This window comes from Procambarus clarkii, chromosome 42 (genome assembly GCF_040958095.1).
Source record: "Procambarus clarkii isolate CNS0578487 chromosome 42, FALCON_Pclarkii_2.0, whole genome shotgun sequence".
NCBI classification, from domain to species: domain Eukaryota; kingdom Metazoa; phylum Arthropoda; class Malacostraca; order Decapoda; family Cambaridae; genus Procambarus; species Procambarus clarkii.
The window spans coordinates 24,855,770-24,865,387 of record NC_091191.1 but is presented as its reverse complement, the minus strand read 5'-3'; positions in this window follow the sequence as shown (position 1 = coordinate 24,865,387).

Genomic DNA, 9,618 nt, shown 5'->3' with positions numbered 1-9,618 from the left:
GAAAACTTGGCTTATTAGACAAATTGGGCCTTGAATAGTAGGCTGAGAAGTGCGTTCTGGCTATTAGGTACGACATATATATATATATATATATATATATATATATATATATATATATATATATATATATATATATATATATATATATATATACCATTGGTATATATATATATATATATATATATATACCGACGAAATATATATATGGTATATATATATACCGACGAAACCATTGGCTTCTCCAATGGTTTCGTCGAAGACATCATAAGAAGGAAAGTGAAACGCCATGCAACCTCTGAAGAGACAACTAACACAACTCCTATACCCCCTATTAGACTATTTTACAGGAACTTCTTTTCCACAGCTCATAAAACGGAGGAAAGGGTCCTGAAAGATATTGTTAATAGAAACGTTATCCCTACAGACAAAAATCAGAGGATACAACTGACGATTTACTATAAAACCAGAAAAACGGCCAGCCTACTCATGAGAAACTCTCCAGACACAAAACAGAACGCTTCAAAAGAGACTAACGTCGTCTATGCCTTCAAATGCCCTCTTGGGGACTGTAAGCTCCAAAAAAAACAGTATATAGGCAAGACAACAACATCTCTTTCTAGGCGTTTAACGATGCATAAGCAACAGGGCTCCATTAAGGAACATATAATCTCTTCCCACAACCAAACCATCGCCAGAGAAATCCTAGTAAACAACACAGAAATCATCGATAGATGCAGCGATAGCAGGCGGCTTGACGTTTGCGAGGCACTACACATCAAGAAGTCAACACCAGCAATCAACAGCCAATTAATGCACAACTATATTCTACCCACCTCAAGACTCCGCTCCAATATAGAAGCATCAAGAAATATGGACCAATAGGCTTTCTACAATCACTTCTATTCAATACCCATTGTTTCGTGTTCTGTCTTGTGTTGATGAAATTAATACCCTATTAATGCCACCTCTTGTTCTGTCTTGTGTTGATGAAATTAATACCCTATTAATGCCACCTCACCCCATCCACCTCTCTCAAATGTAGATATAAAATCGGAGATGCGTAAGTTCTATTCAGTTGTGTATTTGTAAACTAAAGTCTTTGAAAATGTAATAAGTTTTACGAAACGCGCTCGTGTCGCGTCAGAGACTAGAAATAAAAATGAATTTTGGAGAATTGATTTTTGATTTACCTCCAACAGTGAAAAGAAATGTACGAAAGAGTGAGAAAATTCGTGTTAGAATTATTAATCTTACTTTTTCGGTCATATTTAATAATATATGTCTACAGGAAAGACTGCTACCAAAATATACTAATATATATATATATATATATATATATATATATATATATATATATATATATATATATATAATATCAGCTTATTGTTTGTATCATATCTCAACACGGATACTTGGTCATTTAAAAATGTATATAATATTCGTCTGTGTATTCCTCAATACGACAATAGTTAAGTACATGTCCTTGACCCCATACTTAACATTTGTATTTAACAAGGATAAATGAACTTCAAGCTTCCAACAACAACATAGTGTTCTTGTCTATCTCAAGGTGTTCTTGTCTATCTCAAAGTGTTCTTGTCTATCTCAAAGTGTTCTTGTCTATCTCAAAGTATTCATGTCTATCTCAAAGATACAGTTTACGTTTCTGTATTTATAAAACATTGAAATTTACGTGATAAGTGCCTTTCAAAACCTCTATTGTCTTGAAGGATAAAAAAACTAACTTTTATGCGAATTCATTAAATACTCTTTGTGAATAAATCAATTTGAACTGAAACCCACCGGAAAGGTACATCAAATTCCTTTCTACCTGATAAAAAAAATCTGTTCCTCGTTTTTCAAATATGCAAATGATTCGAGTTAGCTTGCGAGATAGCCTCAGCACTTTCATTGATAGCATAGAATCATCATATATCACTAGCAGCACAGTTAAAGGCTTTGAATTATGTTTAATATTAAAAATATAGCTAAGGTACTTTTGCAATGTATTTTTCTCTGTGTGGTATTTCTATACAGTTATTACCTTTCCTGATGAATGGTAGATGGACCTACCATATGCAACCCTGCCAGAGTTAGGGTGAAGGGAGAGTGGCATGCTTATTGCACCTGTTCCCTCTTTTATTATCCAATGATGAGCTTCCGTCTAGAACAACAACCTTGGTTACGGCCAGTTCCAGCAGATGCTTTCTTATCTCACCTCTGGCAATCTCAAATTCCTCCAGTGATGACTTGGTAAACACTCCGTCTTTTATGAATTTATGAGCATGAATTTATCGATGCTCAATTGTAAAGACCTGGAATCTCTTTTCGAATTTCTCACACACCTCCTTGTCATTCTCACTAAATGTGTCTCCCCCTATTCCCACTTTACAACCCTGACAGAACCATATTGATCTTCGTTGAATATTTTGTCGTATTTTTGTATTATAGGCCGGGACAAACTTCTCTGCTGCCTGCTACCACTTCTGGGTGAAGCGCGCTATCAGGCCTTGTGCAGTCTTTCGTTTGAGCACTGTTACCCATGGTATGTATTTTAGAAATTTCGTTATCTAATATGTCCTCTATGGTATACCAGCCCTTTTGCTTTCTGATCCTTCAGTACATTATCCCTACTATCACCAGATATTCGAACATCTATAAACTGCGATCACTTATACTCATGGGGGTTCCCAAGTAGATTTCCCTTATGTCTGAATCGTTCAGAGTGATTACCAGGTCAAGTCCAGCTGGTTCAACATTGCCTCTCATTCTCTTCTGATATGCTGGCATAAACATTTCTTGTTGTCACGTTTACTTCTCCATGTTTCTGTACTTTGATGTGGTTCCTTGTTCTCCTAGTCTATATTTCCATGGTTAAAGTCCTTCACGATTACAAGATGAGATCGATTCCTAAAGGCGAATGAGGCTGTCCTTTTCAATTATAACTGCTATGTTGTTTCTGTCATACTATTGCCTGGGTTTTCTGCCATTTAATGGAGGGTTACCTATCACCGTTACAATTATCCTTGGGCCTCTCATTGTCATGAAGCCTGATAAGTAATCTCTGAACCCCTCGCAGCCTGGGATAACTATTTACTCGAAACTCTAGTCCTTTACTATCAGTATGGCCCCTCCTCCTCCCCTTCCTTCCCTCCTTTTCTTTATTACAGAGTAGTCCTGGGGAATCACTGCATTTTATATTATACCTAACAATTTCGTTTCAGCTAGCTCTATTACGTCCGGGTTCTCCTATTGTTCTCCTTCCCCAAGTTCACTTGCATGTTCGTAATCCCGTCTATGTTGGAGAACATTACTTTATTGTCTTAGTCTCCTTACCCTTGGTGTCAATACCACTAATGTTGGTGGTTACTCTGTGAGGTTACTGCATGTTGGGAAGATAATATGGGCTGGAGGGGACGAGGTAGGCAGATGGGAAGGGCTTGAAGGTTCTTGGGTTGGAGAGTGGGTGGTTTTGATCGTGCCAAGAATTATACAGGGAGGTCATGGTAGCCTTGGAATTGTTGGACAAGAAGGCAGTATAGTTTCGGAAGCTGGGAGCAGATGCTTCTTTTTCTCACCACAGGAAATCTCAAATTTCTCTAGTGGTGCCTAGATAAACATCCCCATTCTCAATTTAGAACTTTCTCACTGCTCTATCGTGAAGACCTCCTGGAATCTCCTATCGAGTTCCTCGCACGGCTCCTTGTCATTCTCAGCGAACCGGTTCGTCCATATTTTACGTGCCATTACTTGTTCCTTCCCTGTTGTTTTCCTCCTTATGTGGCAATGATGCAATGTATTCACCTAGTTGTAGTCACCTAGTTGTGTTTTGCTGGGGTTGAGCTTTGCTCTCTCTGGCCGCCTCTCAACTGTCAATCAACTGTTTACTAACTACTTTCCCCCCCCCCCCCCTCACACACACACACACACACACACACACACACACACACACACACACACACAATAGGAGTTGATATCTCACCAAACCTGTCTCCTGAAGCCCACATAAAAATAATTACATTTGCGGCATACGCCATATAAAATTAAATCACATACATATTAACCTTTTATCTCAATAACGAGTATAGGCCGGCGTTGCTTAATTAAGTGCACTACTACTACTACTATGAACGTTTCTGGCGCGAAAGAAAATCCTGCAAATTTATTCTTTGCCCACTCGTGATAACAGGCGGCCCGGGTAATTGTTATGCTCATATATTTTGATAATTCATCATAAAGCGAGCAAAATGGACGGTTTTTACTTAATTTAATCACATGCTTGACTGATAGAACAAACCTAGATTTAAATTTATTTGCCAAAAAGCTACGTCAGTCGCCAGGCTTCTTAACCCACTCCTGCTGCTGCTGAGCTTCATGAGAGAAAGTCATAAAATATTCACTGAATTCGGTGTATAAATGCGTTCCAGATCTCTTTTATAGAATGGTGATCTAAATGGCTATATAAAAGGCCGCTCTGAAATGCGTTTTCGGAATGAATATATAACGGGGTTAACTCTTTCTAAATCTGAATATACTTCTGAAAAGAGCATTTACAGCACTTGAAAATCCACGGCAAAATATACCTAAACCTGTGATTTTTGTATGTAAGACTGAGCTAAATATAACGAAAAATGTCAGTAAATAAAATAAATGACCCAAATGGCTCAATTACAAAGAAGCGGCGTTATTCACCGAGAGCAGGTCACTGTGGCCTCCTGACACGAGTATACTGAAGCCGGTACAGGCTCCTGACACCTTGGTAGACGGCGCTTCGGATTCGTAGTCCTGAGGTTCCAGGTTCGATCCCCGGTGGAGACGAAGACAAATGGGCAAAATGTTTTTTTCACCCTGATGCTTCTGTTACCTAGCAGTAAATAGGTACCTGGGAGTTAGACAGCTGGTACGGGCTGCTTCCTGGGGGGGGGGGGGTGTAACAAAAAAGAGGCTTGGACGAAGACCGGGCCGCGGGGAAGTTAATCCCCGAAATCATCTCGAGATAACTCAAGATAAGATAAGGGCAGCACATTTAGAGTAGTACATAGTGCCTCTCATACAACATAACATTACTCCCACTCACAACATGACAATACTCTCACTCACAATACATAACTACAACACTCACAACATAACACTACACCCACTCACAACATAACACTACACCCACTCACAACATAACACTACACCCACTCACAACATAACACTACACCCACTCACAACATAACACTACACCCACTCACAACATAACACTACACCCACTCACAACATAACACTACACCCACTCACAACATAACACTACACCCACTCACAACATAACACTACACCCACTCACAATATCGCACTTCACTCACTCATAACATAACACTACACCCACTCAACACATAACACTACACCCACTCACAACATCGCACTTCACTCACTCATAACATAACACTACACCCACTCAACACATAACACTGTTCCCACTCACGATATATACCAATACCCACTCACAACATCGCACTTCACTCACTCACAACATAACACTGTTCCCACTCACAATGTATACCTACACCCACTCACAACATACTACACCCACTCACAATGTATACCTACACCCACTCACAACACAACACTACACCCACCCACAGTACGATACACTCTAAGTAAACTCTGATATAATTCACGAGAGAATACTCTGGTCCACTCAACAGATTGTCCTCTTTTCCCTGATAATTCCCTCAACAGATTGTTCTGGTGAAAAAGTGGCCACAAAATATTGATTAAGTCACACAGCTGTTAACTGTTAGAATTCAAACGAACTTTTAGTAACAAGAGAAATATATCCTGTAACAAACGAATAATATATTAGTTTCTTTCGTTCCTTATTGCAAGTTCGTTTTAAATCTTTCCTAAGTCAATTTTCCAATTCGCTCTAAAATTGACGGAAGTTGCAGCCAATTTTAGGGTGACCGTTCACCCTCGCCGGCTCGTCAACCCTTCCTCTTCCCCGGGAAATGCTGATTCCTGCTGTCAATATTTGACAAGTAAATCTTGTTCTCTACTAAAAGGATGGATTTGTGTTCGTCTAAAATAAACAAAAATAAAGGTAATTTGAAAAACAGAAATTTATATTATTATATTTTATGAGAGTACGGATCCTTCTGTATCTTTAACATTACAACACCCCATCAGCCTGTATCTGTAACAGTTCAACACCCATCAGCCTGTATCTTTAACAGTTCAACACCCCATCAGCCTGTATCTTTAACAGTACAACACCCATCAGCCTGTATCTTTAACAGTACATCACCCCATCAGCCTGTATCTGTAACAGTACATCACCCCATCAGCCTGTATCTGTAACAGTACATCACCCATCAGCCTGTATCTGTAACAGTACAACACCCATCAGCCTGTATCTGTAACAGTACATCACCCCATCAGCCTGTATCTGTAACAGTACAACACCCATCAGCCTGTATCTTTAACAGTACAACACCCATCAGCCTGTATCTGTAACAGTACAACACCCATCAGCCTGTATCTGTAACAGTACAACACCCATCAGCCTGTATCTGTAACAGTTCAACACTCATCAGCCTGTATCTTTAACAGTTCAACACCCCATCAGCCTGTATCTGTAACAGTACAACACCCATCAGCCTGTATCTGTAACAGTTCAACACCCATCAGCCTGTATCTTTAACAGTTCAACACCCATCAGCCTGTATCTGTAACAGTACAACACCCATCAGCCTGTATCTGTAACAGTTCAACACCCATCAGCCTGTATCTGTAACAGTACAACACCCCATCAGCCTGTATCTGTAACAGTACAACACCCATCAGCCTGTATCTGTAACAGTTCAACACCCATCAGCCTGTATCTGTAACAGTACAACACCCCATCAGCCTGTATCTGTAACAGTACAACACCCATCAGCCTGTATCTGTAACAGTTCAACACCCATCAGCCTGTATCTGTAACAGTACAACACCCATCAGCCTGTATCTGTAACAGTTCAACACCCATCGGCCTGTATCTGTAACAGTTCAACACCCATCAGCCTGTATCTGTAACAGTTCAAAACCCCATCAGCCTGTATCTGTAACAGTTCAAAACCCCATCAGCCTGTATCTGTAACAGTACAACACCCATCAGCCTGTATCTGTAACAGTTCAACACCCATCAGCCTGTATCTGTAACAGTACAACACCCCATCAGCCTGTATCTGTAACAGTACAACACCCATCAGCCTGTATCTGTAACAGTTCAACACCCATCAGCCTGTATCTGTAACAGTACAACACCCCATCAGCCTGTATCTGTAACAGTACAACACCCATCAGCCTGTATCTGTAACAGTTCAACACCCATCAGCCTGTATCTGTAACAGTACAACACCCATCAGCCTGTATCTGTAACAGTTCAACACCCATCGGCCTGTATCTGTAACAGTTCAACACCCATCAGCCTGTATCTGTAACAGTTCAAAACCCCATCAGCCTGTATCTGTAACAGTTCAAAACCCCATCAGCCTGTATCTGTAACAGTACAACACCCATCAGCCTGTATCTGTAACAGTTCAACACCCATCAGCCTGTATCTGTAACAGTACAACACCCATCAGCCTGTATCTGTAACAGTACAACACCCATCAGCCTGTATCTGTAACAGTTCAACACCCATCAGCCTGTATCTGTAACAGTACAACACCCATCAGCCTGTATCTGTAACAGTTCAACACCCATCGGCCTGTATCTGTAACAGTTCAACACCCATCAGCCTGTATCTGTAACAGTTCAAAACCCCATCAGCCTGTATCTGTAACAGTACAACACCCATCAGCCTGTATCTGTAACAGTTCAACACCCCATCAGCCTGTATCTGTAACAGTTCAACACCCATCAGCCTGTATCTGTAACAGTTCAACACCCATCAGCCTGTATCTGTAACAGTTCAAACCCCATCAGCCTGTATCTGTAACAGTTCAACAACCCATCAGCCTGTATCTGTAACAGTACAACACCCATCAGCCTGTATCTGTAACAGTACATCACCCCATCAGCCTGTATCTGTAACAGTTCAACACCCATCAGCCTGTATCTGTAAACAGTTCAAAAACCCCATCAGCCTGTATCTGTAACAGTACAAACACCCATCAGCCTGTATCTGTAACAATTCAACACCCTCAGCCTGATCAGTACAGTTCAAAAAACCCATCAGCCTGTATCTGTAACAGTACAACACAATCGCCTGTATCTGTAACAGTACAACACCCATCAGCCTGTATCTGTACAGTTCAACACCCCATCATGCTTTACTGTAACAGTTCAAAACCATAGCTGTATCGTAAACAGTACAAACACCATTCAGCCTGTATCTGTACAGTTCAACACATCAGCCTGTATCTGTAACAGTTCAAACACCCATCAGCCTGTATCTGTAACCGTTCAACACCCCATCAGCCTGTATCTGTACAGTTCACCCATCAGCCTGTATCTGTAACAGTTCAACACCCATCAGCCTGTATCTGTAACAGTTCAACACCCATCAGCCTGTATCTGTAACAGTTCAACACCCCATCAGCCTGTATCTGTACCAGTTCAACACCCCATCAGCCTGTATCTGTAACAGTTCAACACCCCATCAGCCTGTATCTGTAACAGTTCAACACCCATCAGCCTGTATCTGTAACAGTTCAAAACCCCATCAGCCTGTATCTGTAACAGTACAACACCCATCAGCCTGTATCTGTACAGTTCAACACCCATCAGCCTGTATCTGTAACAGTTCAAAACCCATCAGCCTGTATCTGTAACAGTACAACACCCATCAGCCTGTATCTGTAACAGTACAACACCCATCAGCCTGTATCTGTAACAGTTCAACACCCCATCAGCCTGTATCTGTAACAGTTCAACACCCATCAGCCCTGTATCTGTAACAGTACAACACCCATCAGCCTGTATCTGTAACAGTTCAACACCCCATCAGCCTGTATCTGTAACAGTTCAAAACCCATCAGCCTGTATCTGTAACAGTACAACACCCATCAGCCTGTATCTGTAACAGTTCAACACCCATCAGCCTGTATCTGTAACAGTTCAACACCCATCAGCCTGTATCTGTAACAGTTCAACACCCCATCAGCCTGTATCTGTACCAGTTCAACACCCCATCAGCCTGTATCTGTAACAGTTCAACACCCCATCAGCCTGTATCTGTAACAGTTCAACACCCATCAGCCTGTATCTGTAACAGTTCAAAACCCCATCAGCCTGTATCTGTAACAGTACAACACCCATCAGCCTGTATCTGTAACAGTTCAACACCCATCAGCCTGTATCTGTAACAGTTCAAAACCCATCAGCCTGTATCTGTAACAGTACAACACCCATCAGCCTGTATCTGTAACAGTACAACACCCATCAGCCTGTATCTGTAACAGTTCAACACCCCATCAGCCTGTATCTGTAACAGTTCAACACCCATCAGCCTGTATCTGTAACAGTTCAACACCCATCAGCCTGTATCTGTAACAGTTCAACACCCATCAGCCTGTATCTGTAACAGTTCAACACCCATCAGCCTGTATCTGTAACAGTACAACACCCATCAGCCTGTATCTGTAACAA